General features: G+C 41.5%; 1 protein-coding gene across 3 annotated transcripts in view; it reads right to left on the reverse strand.

Annotated features, from left to right (window-relative positions):
- The window catches only part of LOC310762364 (schwannomin-interacting protein 1), a 388732-nt gene that overhangs the window by 342289 nt on the left and 22298 nt on the right, over nt 1-24145 (reverse strand). The window contains exon 1 of one of the 3 annotated variants that reach the window (XM_083613317.1): nt 13094-13199. The exons of the other annotated variants lie outside the window; for them this stretch is intronic. The gene's annotated coding sequence lies outside the window, so the exon portion shown is untranslated. Of the gene's footprint in view, nt 1-13093; nt 13200-24145 lie in introns of those variants that run through there. 3 annotated transcript variants of the gene reach the window in all.

The raw sequence follows: 24145 nt of genomic DNA on the forward strand, positions 1-24145 counted from the left end.
TTCCAACTCTACAGTTCTATGATTCAGTGATGATGATGATGATGATGATGCTAGGAAGAGGAGAAATGGAATGGATGGAATGGCTGGCTGGCTGGCTGGCTGGAATAGTGAACAGGAGCACTCTGCATTGGAGCATGTTGCTGCAAGACCCACCTGCCAATAGGGATCGGGAGCAGGGATTTGATTCAGTTCACATTTAAAGGTGAACCTACCAAATCTGCATGCTCCAAAATAATAAATGATCCAAAACACAGGCATCCTTTAAAGTTCACACTTCTCTGAATTTTGAGATGCAGTTCTCCAGCCAAGTAATGTGCACACAAATACATATGTTACAGTAAAGTGTCCATAAAAATGCATATGTTTGTGAAAATAGCATACAAAATGCATGCTACTAGGTGAAATTGCTTTCAAAAATGTGTGTATTAGTCACAACCGCATACAATAATGTATTTATTAGGTGATATCAGTACCTAAATGTTGGAAGATTTTCATGAGGATTTTTATTTAAGAAAATCAGATTGCTGTTAAAATGTGGAAAACTGAATTTAAGATCGGAAAAGTGAGAAAGTGAGAGAACCAAAATCGTCAAATCCACTGTTCTAGATATAATTCCTATTCCTAATGTTATATAGTTTATGGATGGAATCCTGCAGCACCCAGCTGTGTGGTTGAATAAGAAAGGCATCTTATAAGAAAGCTTTAAATGCAAATTTTATAAAAGTAGCATATGACTGAAGCTGGTTTTATTCAGCCTCTAAAAGCCAAGCATTTGGTGTATGTGAATAATTCAAAAACAGCCTCCAACAAATTATCCCGGGTCTACATGGAAACAAAATGAACTCTCTAGAGCCTGCCACTCTTCTTATTACAGCCCAGATCATGCTGAACACTCTTTCCTCTGGGTTTTATTTTATTTCTTTTTTAAATCAAATCAAATAAAATATGTTTTTATAATAAATGAGTGTTCGGGAAGGATATGCAGATGATAACATTTACGATGAGACCCTACAGAGAAAAAGTTTGATTTGAAATTCATTTTTTAGTTGTTAATTATTCACCAGCACGGATCGTGCAACTGGATAAAAATTAAAAATTAGCAAATTAGTTTTCATTTGTCTATGTAAATTATTTAGCGTTCCTCCATTTTATTCTAAAAACACACAGGGATAATTTGAAGCATTCAGCGTATTTGGAGGGTTTGTGCTGGCTAGAGTGCATCGTGATGCAAATTAATACTTTCTGGTGGTAAAAGAAACTTTAAAAGAAAAAGTGGAAAGAGGTAGGGGGAAATGTTAAATTGGAGAGTGCTGTTGCACCCGGGTCTTGCTTGTGGGCTTCCCATAAGCATCTGACTGGCCACTGGGTGAACAGGATGCTGGACTGGGTGAGCCTTTGGCCTGATCCAGCAAGCTCTTCTTATGGTCTTATGTTGGTTTAGGCACCGTGCAGAGCCATCCTATGAGTGAACGGGTTATGCTCCATGATGCTGATGGAACGACTACCATTTCCTCTATGTGCTCAGCCTGGGAGGACACTGTGATGATATTTAAATCAGCTCAAGGGTTCCCAGGGCACTATACAGTATTTAAGATGAAGTGCAACATAGAATCATAAAAACATAAGAAACGGCCATCATTAGAATACAGTACAATAGAACGTATGACCTAGCAGCAGACAGACAACACACATCCATGTCCAAAAGCCTAAAGAAAAACATGCATGGTGTCATGGACTAATTACACAGCTGTGGGGAAGCAGGGACCTTCAGTCTAAGCAAGACCTACCAGGGCTGAGCTGAGCTGCTGTGCTCATTAGGCATGACAACTCCGTCAATTCTGTGCAGATCGTGTTCTTGCTAGCGAAGAGTTAACTCCAACTTGCACAGTGTGATTTACTGCCAGCTCACTCCTGACAGGTGGTCATTTGACATCAAGAAGCTGTAATTTGGGGGACAACCGTTATCTCCACCAGGAGGGAATTCCATGAATGCCTTGTCCCATATCACCACCATCACCCAACATGGGGGGGGGGGGAGATGATGATGATGATGATGATGATGATGATGATGATGATGATACCTCTGTCATCAACAGGACGACTGACAAGGTGTCCCCTGGAAATATTAAGGCAGGGGACAGTAGATAATGGAACTGGTATTCCTTCAAATCCTTGTGTCTCAAGCTGTATAGGGCTTGATACACCAAGCTCAACTCCTTGAAAAACCCACAAGTAAAAAGAAAGGAAGAAGCTTAATTCTTCTAAGCAGTTACACAAACATTAAAATATTTTTTTTTAAAAAAAATCCGCAATAAAAATATGCACTAAACAATCCCATTAAAACATTAAAATATAAACACCCATAATTAAAATATGCAATGAAACTATCCCTATAATACAGTACAGCTTTTCAAGCAGAAGACTCAGGTTGAGTGATCAAGGGACTGCCAGTGTACACTGGTGCAGTGTGAGAATAGGATTACACCCTAAATTACAGAAGGGCAGTCAGCCACCCCGTTGCTGAATTATGAAAAAGAAGCTGATCCATAAAGGAGGCCAGTGGTTGCAAGATTCTTTCCCTTCGCCTATTTAAATATTGATGCATTCTTCCTAAGTGTATTTCTCCTCAATCTTTAATACAAAAGCTTTGTGTTCTGCTCTCTGTCATGCTGAGAAAAGTTCATCCCCGAGAAACTTTTGACTTCAAATTAAGATGCATTCATTCTCCTGTGCATGACTCCGGCCTCCGTTACATAAAACAGAGTGCCATTGTGGGTGCAATCTAGCTCTATTAAAATCAAACGGAGTTGTATAATAGCTTCTAGTCATTATGATCTACAATAGAATATGAGCTGATATGTTGAAGCAGCTGGTGGACTAGAACCAGGAAGACCTAGGTGCAAATACTGTGTGCATCCATGAAGCTTACTGGGTGACCTCAGGCCAGTTGTGCCCTTTGGGTTGTCTCCAACATAGAGCTGAGCCTGTTCCATCAGGGGAAGGATTTCTCCTTGCACAATGGAACATTATTTCCCTCTTTCCCCCCTGCCCAATCTGTTTCTGGTATTTTCCACCCTAAACCCTCCAGAGAATATTTAGAGATGGTGCAGGGTGTGTGCCAGGGAAGTAAGAGGGGGCAAAATCCTTAGGCACTAGTGCATATTTAATTGAACACCATCCTCTTATTCTAACCTATTCCACAAGGGATCATTCCTTATAATGATACAGTTGGAGTACACACATTATGTACACTACCCTGAGCTCCATGGAGGAGTGTGGATGAAGGGATGGGGGACCATCAGTGCTCATTTATTTTCATTTTTTAGACAAAAAAACCCCATACAATAACATGGAAGAGGTAAGCCACAGTGAAAGGAAAATGAGATGTACGTACATCACCCCTCACACAAACTTATACAAACACCTGAGTCGTCTATTTTCAGGACACATCTTCATGGTTGTGAGGTTTTTAAATCTGTTTTTAATGTTGTACTTTAAATTGTTGTAACCCACCTTGGACCTTAGGGTGAAGATCAGGTATGGTAATTAATAATAACAGTAATGATATGAGCTGGTGTAATTAGGTCTTGTAAAACTGATGCTTGTCAGCGTATGGGGGCAGAGTTGATATCTGGCTTTAATGAACAGCCTTATTCTGTTTATAACCATGTAAGAATAAATGAATGGCTGTGACCCCCCCCCCCTTTTTCTACAGGTCTCTGGGGACATATTCTGAATTTTTAGGCTGCATTCCTAACTCTACTTGCCTGGGAGTAATCCCTGCTGAATTTAATAGGATTTCCAAGTAAACATGGTTAGGGCTGTATAGTTAACAAGTTATAAACTTCGCATATGTTGAGTGTATTAGATGTATCTGGGACCTTAGTAAATGCATCTCCTAATTTTCTGGGTGCAACGTCTATGAGGCAGTTGTGGCTTGGTCCATTGAGACTGGTAGGGTGGACTGCAGGGAGCCAGGAGCCAGTAACAGGCAGAGCCAACTAATTCTCATTTTGTCCCCACCCTCCTCTTTGCTGAGTTGTACAAGGGCAACACTGAGACTTGGGAGGAGGATGCTGAAAAGCAGTGTTACACGTTGGTTTGATTGTAAGTAAGAAGTCAGGCAGGTGAGGGTTGGCTGAGGGCAGACTGAGGTTGTTGGGGCAATGCCTCATTCACCCTAATGGATTAATCTCCACTGCATAGAGAACTGAATTACCTGCAGCTCCTTCCGATGACTAGCTATGGTGTTGCAGAAAGGAGAAAAATTGTGCCTGTTTCTCAGTGTAGCAAGATTTGAGACCCAAGGTGACTTTAGAAGGCAACTATTCTCTTTACCGAAAAACAGATTTAGGTTTATTTATTGGGACATTAAACTAACCTTCCTTATTTGACCTGTGTCTTACTACACAAATACAACGGAATAAAATTACCAAGAGAAAAATACACCCAAGTGTAATGTTAAACTGTTGATTTATGTTTTCCTGAGCATAGTCAGGCACAGTGGTTAAAGTATGCTCGCCTCAAGCACACCAGGGTTTTCTTCTCCTGAATAAAGGAACTGAATATTACTTATAGATGCATTCCCTCGAGTGTGGGAATATACAGCCATAAAATACACTGGGCATGTGTTTCGTAGAAAGGAACAGGGCAAGCTGCAGCTCTTTCTCTGAACCTTTAGTGTAGGGGTACCAGCAGAATAAACCGTAACCTGTTATTTTCAAACACAGATTTTAACATGGAGTAACTACTTAGCATTCATTCACTTCCATGGAAATGTTCATTCCTTCTGTAACAAGCCCTGTAATTCCTGTATCACACACAAAAAAGCCAATGTCACCGAAGACGGGTGATTTGAATGGAAAGTAGGCTTGTGTATACAAATCATTTCCTTCTCAAACCACATATTGGTTTGCCTCCTGGTGTCCCAGCATGTATGAAATTGTTGGTGCCTTTAAAGAGATATATATTTATAACCCACAGCAGTAAATAATTCATCTGTCAATTTGGGGGAGGGGAGAGAGCAGGGAAACATTTCTAAGTATAATGATCATGAACTAGCCATGTGAAAGTGATTGTCGCTCATTCGTATGTTGGTTGTTGTAGTTTATATTGCTGCTTTATCTAATTGTTTTGTGCGGCTTTAAAATGAGGATTTTAAAATTTTATTTGGGATGTTTTTCTGATGCTGACAACTTAACGGAAATTTCCTCTGAAATATGGAGCAGTATATACATTACCTGAATAAATAAATAAACAAACAAATACATATTCTTAGTCTGGGGTTGTTTTTTTCACTGCTTGTGCACACACTTGTGTCAAGACCATAATAAAACTCAACACTTTCAACCATTCAAAGTGCTTCACACACATTATCTAGGTGTCAGCTTTGCAACAACTCTGTAAGACATGTTAGAATTGTTGTTGCTGGCATCTGTCTTGAGAGAAAATGGAGTGCACCTCCAGGGGTGAAATCAAACTGCTGTGTTAGCGGCACCAACAGACCTCCCTGGGCAGTGTATATAGAGGTCCTGGGTTGCCAGATGACCACTGATGTGGTCCAAAGGAAAGCAGATCAATACATTTGACACCAGCTTGACTGCAGGAGTTGCCAGAAGGTGTACAAGACACCATCCATCCATCTTAGGGACTCCACTCCAGATTTGTGTAGAGTTTACTTCTTATCCTTTTCTTCTCCCAAAGATATCCCACAAAGTAGCGGAGGTTTAGGATCAGAATTTTGCTTCCCCTAGATGGGCTACCTTCCCAGGTTGATGAGGCCCATCTGCCCCTCACATCCCTCTACACCACATGCAGAAACCACCTTCTTGACTGTTGGGCCCACAATTGGTCTTGTCCGCTCAATCTGCTGGAGTCTGTCTTCGCATGCAGAGGAAGTTCCTAACTCACCAAGGGTTTGAGACTCATTGGCTACCCTCACCTGGTTTAGCCGGCCAGTTGAAGCCATCTCCTGGCATATGGCAGCTGTTGCATGTTGACAGCTTCTAGGAGCCAAAGGTGCACAAACCACCCCAGAAGGAGAACAATGTGTCCTCCACCAGAGGTACTACCCCTCCCATATTATAGATGGAGGCTTGAGACAAGTTGGGGGACATAAAAAATGAGAATGGGTGACTTTCCCACGATCACCTAGTAAGGTCGTGACAGACATGAGATATGCACTGGAGACTTCCTAAATTGCATCTCAGTCTTTTACGGGTGCAATACTATATTCACTTACCTGGATTAAAGATTTGCATTGAGGGGCAAAGAGTCAGACCTCTCTTGAATTGGGGGCAGGGTACAGTTGCTTTTTACATAGGAAGCTGCCTTATTCTGAGTCAGACCCCACGGTCCATCCAGCAGCAGCAGCAGCTATCCAAATAAGGATCCTTCTTTTCCATACCTGGAGATGCCAGGGGTTGAACTTCGGGCCTTTTGCATGCAATGCAGATGCTCTACCATTAAAAACACAGCCCTTTGAGAAGGAAAACGTCACCAGGTGCTCTAGACAGGTGCAGCACCACCTTTAAATCCAGGGATCCAGATTAAGGTTGGAGGGTGGTGGCTATGACTCTTTGCCCCTCAGTCGGAGCTGGAGACCACACACTTACAATGTGCATTGCCAAAATGTGTTTAATGAATGCACACACTCTCTCTCTGTCTAATCTTTGTTCCATCCCACTCCACTGAAATCCAAAATGGAACCACTGTGCAGAACTGGAGTCAGAAGGATACAAAACACTGAAGATTTCCATCACATTGTATCCTTGTGCATTGATATAAGTTTGTACTGTTAGAAGGGCTTTCCCATGAGAAGAAGAGCAGTGGTGGATGGGAGAAAATTACAATGAAATAGTTTAATTGCTATGATCTGTCTCAAAGCCAAGATGCTTTCCTCCTAATTTAGGTTGTTGATCTTTATATCACTGAATCAATAAATATAATTCCAAGAACAATTTTCTTACTTGGCTCCTAATGTGTGCCACACAGTGTAGTTCCATTCTGTCAGCTTTCATAACCCAGTGTCCTATTTTTCTCCCCTAACCCTTTCATTGTATTTTGTATCAGTAGGAAGTCTCCATAGCAACTATCCAAAATAAATTGATTCAGCCACTACTTTCTGGATGCCATTGCTGTTTCCGAGGTCAAAATCCAAAGGCAAGGTAAACTGAAGACCTCCTCTCTGCACACAGTGTTTGTATTTTCTTTTAAGCTGACTAGTCTCAGTGGAAATATCGAGGGCTAGGGGCATCTAGGTTATCTCTCTCTCTAATGCAGTATCTGGCAACACCAGTATTGTGATGTTTCAACAGATTTTATTGTGGCATAAATTTCCTTAAACTAAAAATCTGGATGAAGATTTTTTTCCAAGACAAATTGAATGGATTCATAATTTCCACTTGGAGACATTATTATGGTAATGGTCTGGGTGTGGGTGTGGGTGCGTGGAAGAGAAATGGAAAATCCCATCCTATCCCCAATCCATACCTTTCCCAAGCAGAGAAGCTGACTTGGAACTGTTCCCTGGAACAGTGCATGGGAAGATTTTCCCCATTCAATTCCTTTATTACCAGACCCAGCTCTAGCTTTTTAGGAATCCCTGGGCAAAGTGTCATTTGATGGGCCTGTTCCTCTAAAGTGGCCTAAGCAGGCTCACTTGGCTGTGGTGGCACTGCTCCTAAGCACTGGGTGGGTAGCCTTTTAATTTCCACTATGTCCCAAAGAGGGTGGCACTGTGGGATAAACCACAGAGCCTAGGACTTGCCGATCAGAAGGTCGGCGGTTCGAATCTCCATGACGGGGTGAGCTCCCATTGTTCGGTCCCTGCTCCTGCCCACCTAGCAGTTCGAAAGCACGTCAAAGTGCAAGTAGATAAATAGCTCACTGTAGATACTTTGGGGGCACAATATGTGCATATTTTCAAAGCTTCCAACAAAGTCTGATGGTCTTGTTGGGAAGTTAGTAAAATGTAACCCTAGATGATCCTAGGGCTAGGTGGATTTGAGGGACCATACCTAAAGAGTCCTAATCAAATACTCTTTGTTAACATGGAAGGTGACAACTGCATCTTCAAAGGGCGCTGTCCTGGGCGTGGTGTTTTTCAGCATCTTAAGAAATTGGATTTAGATGAAGGAGTGGAGAAGATGCTAATCAAAAAATCAGAAGACACCAAACTGAGTGGGGTAGCAAATTCCTTGAAAAACAGAAATAGGATCAAATATTATCTTGACAAGATGGAAAATGCAACCAAACTAAAATGAATTTCAACAGAGATAAATCTAAGGTAATGTACTAAGGTAGGAAGAATCAGATGCAGAAACCCAGGGTGGGTGATACCTGGCTTGAGGGCAGTACATGTGAGCAGGATCTGGTGCAGAGGTTATTTGTGGCCCAGCAGACCATATTGTTATCTGTCCCATGGGCCAACTTTGACAGGTGGGCAGGTAAACCCACCTGACAGCTGGTATCATTATGGCATCAGATGATTATCAGGTGGGTTGTCCCACTCACCTGGCAAAGTCCTTTGCAGGTGGCAAAGTCCTTTGCACTTAGCAGCCTACAGCTATTACAGCAGGGTGCAGTTTTTGCTCCAGCAAAGGAACAACCAGGAGCTCATTTTAAGCTCCCAATTGTTCCTTTGTAGCCACATCAGTACCTGTCCCACACCTGATGTTGCAAATGATGTCAGGTGTGGGGCAGCTGGGTGTGGTTTGTGAGGAATGACCTTGCAGGCCAAATTGGGGCCCGTGCTGGGCCAAACCTGGCCTGCAGACTGGAGTTTTCCACTCTTGTTCTAGAGGTTCTATACTGCCCTCTTCCGTACAGATCATATTGGATGTTAAGATAAACAGAGAAGGCCTCCTCGGCAGCTCCACCACCTTCAGAGGTTTGGAGGAGTGCAGCTCCTAATTTGCGGAATTCCATCTGCACAAAGGTGTGTTTGGCATCTTCATTATATAGTATAGAGAAAGGCTACCTCACAATGTGAATGTTTTCATGTAGCAGCAGATTGACAACAAATAGGGATGCTGAATGGGTTTCCTCTATCTGTGAACCATTGGGCTAGATGACCCTTGAGGTCCCTTCCAATGCTATATATAAAATACACACACACACACACACACACACACACACACACACACACACACAATATATGAGGTGCAAAAGCATTTGATATATTCTTTTAAAAATCTGTTTTGTAATACGCTAAAGTTTCATAGTCAAAATGCTTCCAAGACAATGGCATCATTCCAAACAGGAAATCAAGGTTGTAATAGAAATGTTAATATTTTATGATCAGCATCACCAGAGGAGTCTTATCTAAGCTCCTGTGTTAATATGTCTTTAATGCTAAACAAACCCAAATCATGCAAATATTTTAAACAATTTCAGCTCTCATATTTACAGTTAGGATTGCAGGTTTGCAAAGTTCATTCCTATAATGCTTTCAATGTCTCCAGGACTAATTTCCTTATTTAAATAAATAGCATTACACAAGCTTGTAAATTTCCACTCGGTAAATGAAGAAGAATTATCTCCAGTGCGGAAGTTTCATGCTGTAGTTTTGAAAATTGGTTATTACAATTCGTGACATTATAATGAGCATTTCTTCAGTATTAAAGATTTATTTAATAGAAGCATTCAGGACTTTTACAGATAACCTTTATTAAGTTCCTCACAGTGGCCATAGGTTAATTCTGACTTTTTTGTGCTCATGTAAGGCAGCAAAGGAGTAGTGGGAAATCCGAAATCAGGACACACAGCTGTCCAGGCGTGCACCACTGGCAATTTGACCTGCCTGCAGACCTGGCTGACTGAACTGCAACACAGGGACACTACCTAGACCAGGCGTAGCCCTACAGATGTTGTTGTGGCATACAAAACTCATGTTTTGCTACACAGGCACACGATAGGAGCTGAAGTTCACAGAGTTTTCCTGTAGGTTTGCTGGAGAGAACTCTGCGCCCACAGTGCCCATGCAGGGAGAGAATGTAAATATATATATATTCTCCTCCCTGCCTGGGCATACCCTTTTCCTCTTTCCATCTCTTCCGCTCTGCCAGCAATGTGAGAACGTCTGCTAAGTCTGAACTCCATGCTCAGACTGCGTTTTAAGCTAGACTCAAGTGTGTCTTTGTAACTGAATTCCCATTTTAAGCCTGCCTGAACAAAGCTGCTGTATCTGTTACTCTTCAACAAGTATTCTGAGTGAGTAAATGTTACTTTTATCTTTCAATAACACTGTTTGTGTGGTGGTTGTTTTAAGGGGGAGAAAAGGGGGAAATGCCAGGAAAATCCAGTCTTCCTTAAGGCATCCTGGATTACATAAACTAAAAGGCTAACACCAGCCTATCTAAGCTTCCCTTTAAGCCTTTAAGAGCACTGGGTGGATTTCAGGTTATACCCCCAGTTTACATGGGATGAGGACTCCCATTTCTTTATGAATTCTCTGGCATCCCTACGTGTTGTAAGAACAGCTTTAGCTTTTTGTCCCTCTGCTCTCCTGATCAGAATTACATATACCTGCTCTTTACAATGAGAGGAAAGTTCCCATTGGCACTAGTGGCTGCTTCTCTCCCATTGCAAATAGCAGGCACTGGGGTGCAGGGTTGATTCTGATTGGGACCATGGTAAAGCAAAGGGTTAATGCTCCTCTTCCCTCAGGTCAGTCCCAATTTAGCTCCCCCATGCACACATATTGGCTATTTTTTAAAAAAAAAATATGCAAAGGGGAAATGGATGACAGTATCATGCTTAGTTTGGGCCTAAGGCCTGCCAGGGACAGAGTCTACCAGTCCCAGAAACCTCTTCCATGTGTTTGGGCTCCATAGCAGAAAGGTCAACATGAAAACAGAAAGTATGTTAAGCTAGATCCAAACTTAAGTCATGTTTAGCATACACCCACCATACTCAATGGGGCTTTAAAAAAAGTCCCATTGGATTCAGTGGGTTTACTCTAAGCATGACTTGGAAGTCAACATCACACACAGTGTTCGAAGATCCATTAATGCACCATTTTCTTTTAGCAGAAATTTGTACAAGTGCATTCTTCCTCCTCATGAAAAATGAGGCAATGAGATTTCTTAGCCTTTGAATACGGTGAAGGCCCTGAACTGAATACCATTACAATTAAATTATATAGGTTTTACATTCTCCCCCAAACGTGGCCCATGTCACACTTACCTTGGGAATACCGAGAAGTACAAAATGGAAATTCATTATTTACTTGCTCGCAATGCACATGTCAAATATTACAAAGTACAAACTTCATTTCTTGTTCTCTCCCAAAGCCAGAAAAGTCCTTTGGGCAGTGCTTTTGTAGTCAGTGACAAATAGGCATGCCTAATTTATGTATATATAATTTTATGCCAGCATAATTGTGTACAGAACAGAGAGTAAGTGTTGCATTGTTAAGAAAAAGAGATCTCAGAAAGAAAATTATTGGAGAGTTTTGCACAGCAGTAAGACAGACTATAATGGATTCTTTCTTCTCCAGGATGCTGCATATATGGAAGATTTATTTCTGTTAAATAAATCCTGACACAGTGCAACATGTCATGTGTTGTCATTCATCTGAGGTTGTATTTACCTAATTTTAAGACCTGCTAAGGAACAGATGATTGTTATTATGTCCTGATATGTAAAAACCACAGAATTCAAAGAGGGTGCACTTTCTTTTTCCCATGATTGTATAACGTACCTAATGATGGTGTTCCCTGGAAAAGACCCTGATGTTGGGAAAGACTGAGGGCACAAGAAGAAGGGGACGACAGAGGACGAGATGGTTGGACAGTGTTCTCGAAGCTACAAACATGAGTCTGACCAAACTGCGGGAGGCAGTGGAAGACAGGAGTGCCTGGCGTGCTCTGGTCCATGGGGTCACGAAGAGTCGGACACGACTAAACGACTAAACAACAACAATGATGGTGTAGTTGCTAGGCTGAATAGATGGCCAGGTGCTTGACAGCTTTCTGGCTAGACACTAAAGAAGCTGTCCTGTTTTCCAAAAGTCAGAGCTGGGGCAAACCTGGTTCTCCATCACATGGGTTGGCACAATCCATTTTGTTGCATGAGGTGAAGTCTAAAACGGCATTCCATTCTACGTACAGAAACTGATTGGGCTGGCAGGTCAATCGGATTTCAACATTGGTGACAAGCAGATTTCCTCCAGGGCAGACCATGTGGCATGCACACAGATTTGTCCTTTTAACACCTCACTCCACTCTCCATCCCCCATTTCATGCAGCCTAACAGTAGGCCAGCCCTGTCTGTCAACCTCCACTGCTGATCAGAAAGCTTTTGTCAGCTGTGATTAGTGGTCTACCATTGTAACAGAGTTAGACTACTCTGGGGAGAGCCCTGGTTTAGCTGCTTTTGATTAGAAAAATGCTACATTATTAGAGCCAACAATGTGTTCCTTTCAGAGTTAGACTTTCATTGCCAGAACATTCTAGAGCCCTGTCAGATATCCCCGTTCCCTCAACCTCAGTTATCTAGTACAGTGGTACCTCGGTTTTCGAACGTAATCTATTCTGGAAGATCGTTCGAGTTCCGAAATGTTAAAAAAAATGAAAACTCAGTATGGAAGCCTCAAAATGGAAAACTCAATACGGAAGCTGAGTTTCATGTTCAATTTCCAAGGCATGTTCGAAAACCGAAGCATTTACTTCCGGGTTCACGGTGTTCGAAAACCGAAACGTTTGCCAACAGAGACATTCAAAAACCGAGGTACTACTGTACCTGTGTTTGTGCCTCTTTAACTGTTTTGCTGAATCCAATTCTCTCAGAATGCTTCACAATTTGCCAGTAACACAGACCCTCCAAGTGTCCCTATTTTTCAGGGATGTTCCTGATTTAGAGAACCCATCCCAGTTTCTGATTTGATCCCGGAATGTCTCACTTTTCCTTAGGATGTCCCTATTTTCATTCAAAAAATGTTGGAGGGTTATGGTAACATGGTTAGGCTTTGGTGAGCGATGGACTCTTCCATCAGAGCTGGAATAAACTTAAACTGGTTATAATACACACACACACACACACACACACACACACACACACACACTTTATATACATAGGGGGCAAGTCATACCTCAAAGGTGACTGTTGGCAGTTTCTGAAGACTTGAGAGCCACTGCTCCTCATAGAAGCCTCAAAGTGGCTTTTCCCTCAAGCCATTTTCTCCCAGTCCTCCAACCCAGCCAATTATGTACACACTGCCTCTCACCAATCAATGCTCTGCTGCTCCCCTCTCACTGACAGTTAACCCCCCACCAACTGCCCATTACCTGTCCAACAGAGTGGAACCTCTAGCCAATTAGACAGAAATTTGAACTGCCGCTTACTAAATGTTTCTTCCGCCATAACTTGTCATCTAGCAACCACTGCTAAACAGGACACACACAAACACACCATTTCTAATAAATAGTGTTGAGGTTTCATGGTGACTCTTGTTTTTTAAAAAAATTGCAAACTGATGTCAAAATGTGGAGAACTAAACTTAGGACTTGAAAAATGATAAGCTGGTAGAAACCAAAATCAGCTAATTCATCCACCCACCCCTCTCTCTCTGTGTGTGTGTGTGTGCACACATAGATATAATTCTGATATAAGGAACAACACACATCCGAGCACTGAACTTCCCCCAACTGTTGGATACAGAAATGGGCATAGATGGCTTAGCAAGCAATCAGATCCAGTCTCTATGGAAAGTGCAAATGGCTTATAAAGTAGACATCCACATACAAACTTCTTAAAAGAGCAATATTTGTTTGATGCATGGAGGTCCACAAGGCTTTTCCCACTTTAACTTCTGTTCCTCCCCAATAATTAGCTTAAAATATTCTTGATTAAAGATCTTGACATAATTTATTGTATTAATGTTAATGTCAAATGAAGCACAATAAAGAATGACTTAAGAAGCTTGTAGACCTTTAGCAAACCACAGTAGCATAATATGACACATAATTACAACCTCTTAAATCCTTTACTATTTATAGCATAATTCTTTAGGGAAGAGCGCTTCATGTTGTGATACTCCTGGAGCCTTGGACATGTGAACTATGGTTAAGAGTTCATAGTAGCACCCATTATCTCATCAAGCAATAGAAATAGTGTACATTCCTCTTATGGTTATAAGCATATGACTGCAGAGCTGGCCCACCTATGAGGCAGGAAGAAGCACCTGCCTCAGGCAACAGAAGTGCAACAGGCAGTGCCCAGCCTGCCCCACTGCTTCTGCCACCCCCAGAATGCCCCCTTCTCATCATGTGGTGTTACTGCTTGTCTTCCCTGCCTCTGGAGCGAAGGAGACAAGCAGCAATGCCTGAAAGAGCACCCTGGCTCACACCAAGTTTGATGAGAGCCATAATTTTACCATATGCAGTGTTGCTACTTGTCTTCCCCATCAAGGAGACAAATTTCAATGCCTTGTGGAACACTTCAGCTCTGTGCACAGCATGCCCATGGGAAGCCCACAAGCAGAACTGGAGTGTAATAGCACCCTCACCATCAGCAGCCAGTATTCAGAAGCATGCTATCTCTGACAGTGGGGGCAGGATACAGCCATCATGGCTAGTAGCCACTGGTAACCTTAACGTCCATGAATTTGCCTAATTCTCTTTTCAAGCCACTGAGGCCATCCCTACCTCTTGTAGAAGCAAATTCCACAGTTTAACTGTGGTGAAAGAAATGTGTTTGTTTAATGCCTGGTGTGGCTTGTTGTAGCATTATATCTCTGCCTGCAGATTGTGTGGTTAGATTCTAAAAACAAATGCTCTTTGGAGATCAATTTGAGTTGGTGTTTCAGCTCCCCCCAAACAGGTGGTTGTCATTCAGGCCACATCATTTTACTCACACGCTAATCCATCTTCCTCTAGCAGACGGTATGCAGAAGATCATAAACCTTTTGCTACAAACAAAGTGATGCTGGGAAACTGTTATGCTTGGCAAAATATTGATCATTCAAAATGCTCCAGAAAGAGCAGAAAGTGAATTGTTAGAAGCAATGAGGACATAATTACTCCTAAATTTAGAACAAATACAGTAAAACAATTGGGAAGTGAATGGTTTTCTATTTAAACCTTATGCTCTCTATTTTATTACCAGGCAAGAAAAAGTGGAACAGTATATTAAGATCAATACTTCCTGTTCCTATGGTAGCCTGATTTTTCTTGGTAAGTCTTTGGTAATTATTTATTCTAAACCAGTACATTAGTATTCTAAAATGTGCAGAATCTTACATTTCAGTACAGTATTCTTGATGAAAAATATATAAAAAGCATGGCTACATTTCTTGGAGCAAGTGAGTAAGAGAGGAAAGAAAGGAGCTGTCTCTTGTTCTTGTCCATATGCATGTGTGCAAATTTCAAAATATTCACTTTCCCTTTGTCAAAAACTATGCTAGAAAAGGAGACACAACTGGTTTACAAACACCCAGAAGGCAACTTTGAAGCTCAAACTATACAACCACTGTTGCATCCATTTCCAGACCATGGTTGTTTCAGCTCATAGAGTGATGGAGCTGCAGGAACCACAGTCACAGAAGTGGTCATTGCTTGGGACTTCTGGGAGAGGAACATGGTGGACTGAATGTCTTTGGTTAGCAGGCTGCCAACAGAGATAATTATGTGATGACTGATGATAGCCAAGCATAAAACTTGGCTATCAAATTCACTCTGGAGAAAGAGTGAACAGGGGATGAACATCTGATGCTCTGAAAAAGCCATTTTCTATGTCTGGAGACTGAGAAGTTGTCAGCTCCTGGAAACCTTGACGGGGTGAGCAACCTATGAGTGGAGGAATCAACACTGTGCCCAAAAACCAGTAAGAGCCCTGATGGGCCTGGGGTGTGCAAAATTCTCCCTTTCTTAATCATCTCTGAGATGGTTATAATTTACAACTGAGAAAGGTTTCTCTGTCTACCAGTGGAAATTTACATTCAGTGTGTGCTACCTTTTGGCTTTAAGAAGAAAGGAAGGGTCAATCATTAACAGCTGAAGGCAAAACCAAAAAAAAAAAAAAACACCATTCTCTAACATTCAGCAAATATTTGATGAGCAAGTAAAATGGATTAGGTCTAAGACTGGTGAAATGGGGAATGAAAGTAGAGCAGAGAAGAATGAAATAGGGAAGGTGGAATCAAAGTGGACACAGAGACTTTGGAGAAGAATATGGATAAAAGATTGTCGGAACAGGAGGGTGAAATGGTAGAGTTGGCAGCAACAGATGGTGAAATGGAAAAGCTTAGAGGAATGAAGCAGCCAGATGGTGGAGTTGTCTTGTTGGAGAAGTGGAATGAAGCCATGGATGGAGAGATGAATAGACATCCTGAGCTAGCAGCAATAGAGCTGAGAGAGAAAGGACTCTGTGTACAACTTGGACTGAATTTAGAAGAAAAGCTATCAAACCTCTGGCGCTTTTCTTGGGGGGGGGGAATGGAAAATGTGTAAAGGGAAGGGATAATTTTTAAAATCAGGATGGAAGACCATGGCAAATACAACAGGAAATGGTAATGGAAGATATAGAACTGGGTGTGAGTTAATGAATACATAACAAGAAAAGAACTATGGAATGTTATTTTAATATATGATCACAGCAGAGAGTCTTGTGTTGGACAAAGATGGAATAACTCACTATTGTTTAATATGGAGGAATGGTTGTTGACGTTATTTGATTTGATTAGAGAAAACCTATTGCTGACATTTATTAATAACAACAATTAGAGAAACCCTTTTGGACTGCTTGTGTGAAAAGGCAAATGCATGAATGAGTTGGAAGATTGGGAAAATTTTCTCTAACAGCTGGATGTCATTCTATAGTGAATGTTTTGAATAATTTCTTTTTATGCTTCTGACAAATGGAAAATTGAAAGTCCTTTTTATTTTTTATTTTTCTTCTTTCTTTCTTTTTTCTTTTCCTTGAGTGTCCTCTACTCTGGGCCATTTTGGGGGTCCATGCATTACACACACATGAAGGTGGTGGATGGTTGGTGGAAGGACCCTGAGTGATGACAAGGAAGGGAGGACCTCCCAGGGTGAGAGAGACTGATAGAAGAAAGGAAAGCTCCCAGGTGAGAGCTGAGAGGGTTCTGTGTAAGCAGTGGCATAGCGTGGGTTGTCAGCACCCGGGGCAAGGCAAGTAATTTGCGCCCCCTAACCCGTGGATTTGCGCCCCCTAACCCGTAGATTTGCCCTAACCCCAGATGTTGCGCCCGGTGCGGCCGGCCCCCCCCCTACACCCCCCACGCTACGCCACTGTGTGTAAGACAAAGGTTAAGAGCTACCATTGAGAGGGGACTCTTAGTTTTCTTTTTTATTTCTCTCTCTGACTTTGTATTCAGATTAGTCTATTTTATCTTATTGTATTATGGAAAAGCTTTAATAAATAATTATTGAAGATGAAGAAGAAGAAGAAGAAGAAGAAGAAGAAGAAGAAGAAGAAGAAGAAGAAGAAGAAGAAGAAGCCATTGCTTCTTTAACACAGGGTCTGGCTTCTACACATGATCTAAGGGATCTGAATAACAAAACAAACAACAAGTGGTGATGATAGCAGAGCAATGACCATATCCAGTTTTTTAATAGGACGAGACAAAGGAGCTGAATATGTTTTGTTTGCAATTAAAAGTTGTTTGCATCACTCCTCTCTTCATCTATCAAACAGAAAGAGTGTTTAGTTTTTAAAATAGGCTGTGATGGTGTCTGGTGGGAATACGGTTCAGTGACAAAAGTTTATTACAGGAAGTCAACTCTGGAAAGTTACAAAGTGATGATAAGGCTAATTGAGCTGCCTTTCTTTCCCTCCTGCATTGCAGCAACACACACACAACGATGCAGGTTTTATGGTGGCAGCACTGCTCAAATATTGTCTCCCATTGCTTTTTTAATTAAAACACAATGCCTACTGGGTTAATAAGCAGGTGCCGGTCTGTAGCCAAGCAGTTTGTGAGCCTCAGGCTACACTCTGTGTGTGTGCGTGTATGGGGGTGGCAGCATTAATCAATCGGAAACAACCCAAACTTATATGCAAGCAGCCTTATTTGTTTAAACTAAAGCTCTTTGATGTGATCATGAATGATAATTTTAAACATATATAATAAATTAAAATATGCATGTCATGTGTCCAAGTCCCTGTGGGTCAAGCCAGTGCCTCTGTACTGATTGACCAGTAAACTAGTAAACAAAGAGGGCTCGATTTTGACTTAGAAACTGGCAAAAACACTGTCTCCATGTTTTTCTGTACCACTCTGCAGGAAGACTTAAGCAGGGGAAACTTTTAAAAAGCACAAAAATGGAAGATTCGGGGAACTAAAATATTGTATTCCAATAAAACTAAGTAATCAAAACAGCAGTTTTGGAACGCGTTAGTCAAACACAATGTTGATCCAAACCAATGAAAACCATTTAAAAGATGCAGTTTAAAAACCAGCAGCAGTTTAGACCCGGCAATGAGAACCTTGTGGTCCTCCAGATGTTTGACTCCAAATCCCATCAGCCTCAACCTCTCAATGAAAAGAAGCTCAGAACAATTGGGTTTTCAAACCTTTACACATCTCTTCATAAGCCAGTCCCTTCTGAATCAATGGGGCTTATTACCAGGTAGGTGAGCACCAAACTGCAGCCCAAATAATCTTGCTCTAAGTGCAGCACAGCCATGTGTTACCTTAAGTACACCTGAGTACATGGCTGAGTGACAAGAGTTTTTATCAAATGCTTCATTTTCCATTATTAAACCCCTTTACATAAAGTTCACCAAGCGTATGCTTGTTGAAGTTTAGTGACATTTCTGGAAATGGTTTCTCTTGCCCCCCCCTTTCTGCTTCAAGAACAGAATTTGCATTCAAATTAATGTGACTGACACATGGCAAGGTTAGGGAGCAGCAGTTCTGAGCACAGTCCATTGAAATGTAACTGGAATATATAAAAATCCAACTGCTATAACAAGGAATGCATTATTATCTTGCATATACTTTATATATTGCCATTTCCCAAATAACAATTTGAAGACACACTGGTGTGTTTTGAGAAGTTTGCAAAGGCATTGAGAGGGATTATCATATGGAACGAGCTCAAAGCTAGGGCTCAAAACTAGGGCACCTTCTGCTACCTTTTGTGATTTAATGGAGTAAGGAAGCCAGAGGAAGTTACGCCAGCTTAAACTATGCCAGATCCAAGCTCCATTCAGAAGCAGTGTTCTTGCTTGCTGAGCCGATCTAAGCCTGGCAGAGGGAAAACAAGCCTTGTAAACCGAGTTACACCACCCTTTTCCCCAGTTTAGACTATGCTGGGTTGTGAGGTCACATGACCAAGCTGAACAGGCTGAGGATCCAGCTAAGTCTAGCCACCTCCTATACCCACCTGGAAACCCCCTTTTCAGGGTTTACACCGGTTTTCCCAGTAGTGATGTATGTAAGTGAGAGCTGGACCATAAAGAAGGTTGATCGCCGAAAAATAGATGCTTTTGAATTATGGTGCTGGAGGAGACTCTTGAGAGTCCCATGGACTGCAAGAAGATCAAACCTATCCATTCTGAAGGAAATCAGCCCTGAGTGCTCACTGGAAGGACAGATCCTGAAGCTGAGGCTCCAATACTTTGGCCACCTCATGAGAAGAGAAGACTCCCTGGAAAAGACCCTGATGATGGAAAAGATTGAGGGCACAAGGAGAAGGGGACGACAGAGGACGAGATGGTTGGACAGTGTTCTTGAAGCTACCAGCATGAGTTTGACCAAACTGCGGGAGGCAGTGGAAGACAGGAGTGCCTGGCGTGCTCTGGTCCATGGGGTCACGAAGAGTCGGACACGACTAAACGACTAAACAACAACAAAATCTGCTGGATCTGAGTTGGGATGAGACACTTAGACATGTGTAGCTCTGGCTGAAGCCAGGCTCAGGATTTATGTTGGTGACTATTGAACTGGAAAAGGTTCCCTATTCTGAGTTAGGCTTTTCTCAGTAAGCCTTGCCCGCTTGGCCTTAGGAACCTGGTAGCTCCCCACCCCGTCTTACTGTCCTATGGAGATGCACAGGTCTGACTGGTGCACATAGTACTGAATGCAGCCGCAAACGGTGCAGTAAGCGAGAAGTAAGCAAGCAAAGAGAAGATGGATCACCCCAACTCTTAGAAATTCTCCTGTAAAGACAGAACCTGAGGCACTGCCTACATAGGAATTTCTGTGAAAGCAAGTTTTGCACTTCAGTTTTTAAACAAATATTTTAACTGTTTATTCACACTAGCTTTGAAAGGAAAATGTTTGCCAGTCTATAGCAGTATCTTAGGATATTTCCAGACAGGTATTTATTGTAGGATCGGTGCTTCTCATACGTGCAAGGTATTTTTTTGCAGCATTCACACAAGTAATAGCTTTGGCACCTAACTGCCAACCCCTACTCCTCCCACCCCTTTAATCCAGGTTTAGGAATGCAGGAATCTGCCTTAAACAGTGTCAAATCATTGGTCCATCTATCTCAATATCATCTGCACTGTCAGAAGCTCTCCAGGGTTTCAGATACGGGTCTCTCCTGGCCCTACCTTGACACTGAAAATGGGTACTTCTTGCACAGCAGATGCTCTGCTATTGAGCTATGGCTCTTCCCCTTTCCGGGGAAAATCTGATAAGTAACTTTTTGCCAACAACCCAACTGCGAAAACTCAATGACCCATTTGCAAATTAAGCCCCCATCTGGAACCACCCTTAATTAATTTTTATATAGGGGAATGTTTTGCTCCCCCAACAATCAGTGTCTGTTCTCATTTCGACACTGCGCATCTCTTCTTATTTCTTCCAAAATGTTTTGGCATGCATAACGTCTTCCCCCTGAGATGGTAGGCTTGGTACAGACATCTATTTGAATAATTTAAATCAATTTACTTGCATAAATTATACAAAACACTCGTGGGTACTAATTCCTCCTTTGTATGCATGCCTGGAAGTTGATGGAAACTATGTGCACAAAACCAAGGCCTAGAATATGCAACTGAAAGTCCTTAGCTGAACTCCCTGCTCATTTATTCAAAAGCTATTAGTCATATCAGACATCTCATTGATGTAATAAGGCAACTGGCTAGATTTCCACAAGAATCCATTTCATATTTGAGTGTACTCACCCAAAAGCAATAATGCACTCCTGAAATTCAGAGCAATTATTTATTAGAAACATTTCCATTTGATGGCAATTTTGAAATAGGGGACTGTGATGATTACCTGGCTGTTTATATATCTGGTGAGGGGTTTTTTTAAGGAGAAAAAAAGAAATGGCAAGAGCCTTTACAAGCACACAAAATGGCTATCTTAGTGACTAATGGTTCACCTCAGATCAAACACACAGTACATTTCCTTCACAGTGGATAGATTGCACATTCTTGACTCTATTGACTCTTCTTTATTAGTGCTTTGTATAACACTAAGTAAATGTTTTGTCACCAAAATTTGACAGACAAAATTATTCTTTGCTGATTTTTCCAGCTCTGAAACACACATTAGCCTGCCTCTGTTGGTGTGAAGTGGAGGATGCGAAATGGATGTGATCATTCAGAAAATGTAATTTCAGGATGTAGCAAGCATGGTTCCACCTGGAAATTTCTAGCTGGAGAGCACTAGAATTAACGAAAGGCTAGCTAAAAAGTATTCTATTCTCTAGTCCTTTAATCATGTCCACAACCATGTTTACAAAAGTTAGCAACATTACCAAGCAAGCTATGGTTAGAGTCAAGGTCTAGTCTGCATTTCTCAGATGGATTTCATCATAAGATCAGTTTTTCTAGGCCCACACCCAAGAATTCAAACTCAAGTTTGATGTTGGTCAAATATCCTGTGTATTTCCCCTTATTCTTTGCTTTGTTGTTTAGCACTTGAATGTGAATGCTGTTGTCGTACTACAGCATCGGACTTGTTGAATTTGAGTTTCGAAAACAATAACCCACAAAGGTTGGCTGTGTGACCTACTTTGCCATTCTCTGTTTGAAGGTTTGTTGGGTCAAAGTTGAAAAATAAAAGAGCAACAGGACAGAGAAGGGGACTTGAAGTTTCCCATCAAGAGTTAGCACCTGGACATTAGAACACCAGCTCTGAGCAGACACACCTTATTTTCGCAAAGAAATTGGGCATCTTTCAGCTATTTTTTAGGAAAATTTTGCAAAAACAACACTGCTGGTATCAGTTGCCACACATCTAGATTTTCCTGGACATTTAGCCGATTTCTGCCCGGACACTGCTTTCAGATACAGTATTCCGAATGTAACATGTTTTGAGCATTGGTTTTTGGAACAAGTTGGACTGGAAAAAAATTATTTCAAGAAGAGTCAGATTTTCCTGTTTTCTTGGACAAACTCATACTAAGCTCATATAATGGATATCATCATCATTAATTAAATTTGTATACTGCCCATCAGCTGTAGATCTTAGGGCAGTTCACAACATAAAAATACAGGATAAAAACTCTCTCTTTAATGTTTGGTATTCAGGTATGGATAGGTAAAGGTAAAGGTACCCCTGCCTGTACGGGCCCAGTCGTGTCCGACTCTGGGGTTGCGCGCCCATCTTGCTTAAGAGGCCGGGGGCCAGCGCTGTCCGAAGACACTTCCAGGTCACATGGCCAGCGTGACAAGCTGCATCTGGCGAGCCAGTGCAGCACACGGAAACGCCGTTTACCTTCCCACTAGTAAGCGGTCCCTATTTATCTACTTGCACCCAGGGGTGCTTTCGAACTGCTAGGTTGGCAGGCGCTGGGACCGAGCAACGGGAGTGCACCCGCCACGGGGATTCGAACCGCCGACCTGATGATCGGCAAGTCCTAGGCTTTGTGGTTTAACCCACAGCGCCACCCGTGTCCCTCAGGTATGGATACATGAGTATAAAATTCAAATATGCCCCATCAAGCACAAAGGACATCCCCGATTAGGGTAAGTGTGTGTCCTTTTTTAAAAAATGGGAAGCAGGGGCAGAGAGAAAACCACCCTACTGTTTTTGTGTTGCTTTAAGAAATGTATCTAATTCATTTACGGCATGTAATGCCTTAAGAGAAAACATTATGAAAATGATATATAGGTGGTACATAACCCCAGTCAAGCTTGCAAAGATTTACCATGTGCCTGACAACAAATGTTGGAAATGTAAAGAAACTGAAGGTATATTTTTTCATCTTTGGTGGACTTGCCTGAAGATTAAGGCATTCTGGGAAATGATCTATAATGAACTTAAAAAGGTATTTAAATATACTTTCCCCAAGAAACCAGAGGCCTTTCTCTTGGGTATTGTCGGCCAAGGGGTGTTAAAGACGGATATAACTTTCTTTATGTATGCTACAACAGCAGCTAGAATACTCATTGCGAAGTACTGGAAGACGCAAGAGCTACCCACACTGGAAGAATGGCAGATGAAGGTGATAGACTATATGGGCCTGGCAGAAATGACGAGCAGAATCCGAAACCAGGGAAGAGAAGCAGCGCAAGAAGAATGGAAAAAATTCAAGGACTATTTAAAGAAATATTACAAAGTTAATGAAAGTTAGAATGATGTTGGACTGGAAAGTAAATGGTTACTATTAGTAATGGTTAAGACAAGGAGAATAAGGAAGAATAGTCTAAATTTAAATTAAAATAAGGGAAGATTTGCTGAACAATCGATAAGAATTTGGAATACAGAAAGGGGAGGCATGAGGAAGTCGGGGAAGAAAGGTATATGAAATTAGGATATGAAATGATACATGTTTTTTGTTCTGTTTTTGTCTTAGTATGTTTATGTTTGTTGTGTTGTGTTTATATGGAAAAAATAAAAATATTATTAAAAAAAAAAAAAGAAATGTATCTAATTCTACATGCATACATTTCCCATGCCTGACAAGATGTGCATGTCTTCTGGCATGTTCACCTGGTCCAAAAGGAATCTGAGGAGTGTTCGTCTGGCTGGAAAGTTACTGGGTGTTATTCAAGTAAGCTTTATTCATAGTAGACCCATTGAAATTAATGAACATTATTAAGTTAGGCCCATTAATTTCAACGGTTCTATTCTGAATAAAACATAATTGAATACCACTCACTGTCACTGCAATGACAACTGCTCATATTGCTATAGCTTATGCAGATAAATTGAACTAGAACACTGATGAACATTCAGACCTTTGTAGCATTATCTTATTAGAGAAAAGAA

This window comes from Podarcis filfolensis (genome assembly GCF_964270895.1).
Source record: "Podarcis filfolensis genome assembly, chromosome: 5".
In the NCBI taxonomy this organism is placed as follows: domain Eukaryota; kingdom Metazoa; phylum Chordata; class Lepidosauria; order Squamata; family Lacertidae; genus Podarcis; species Podarcis filfolensis.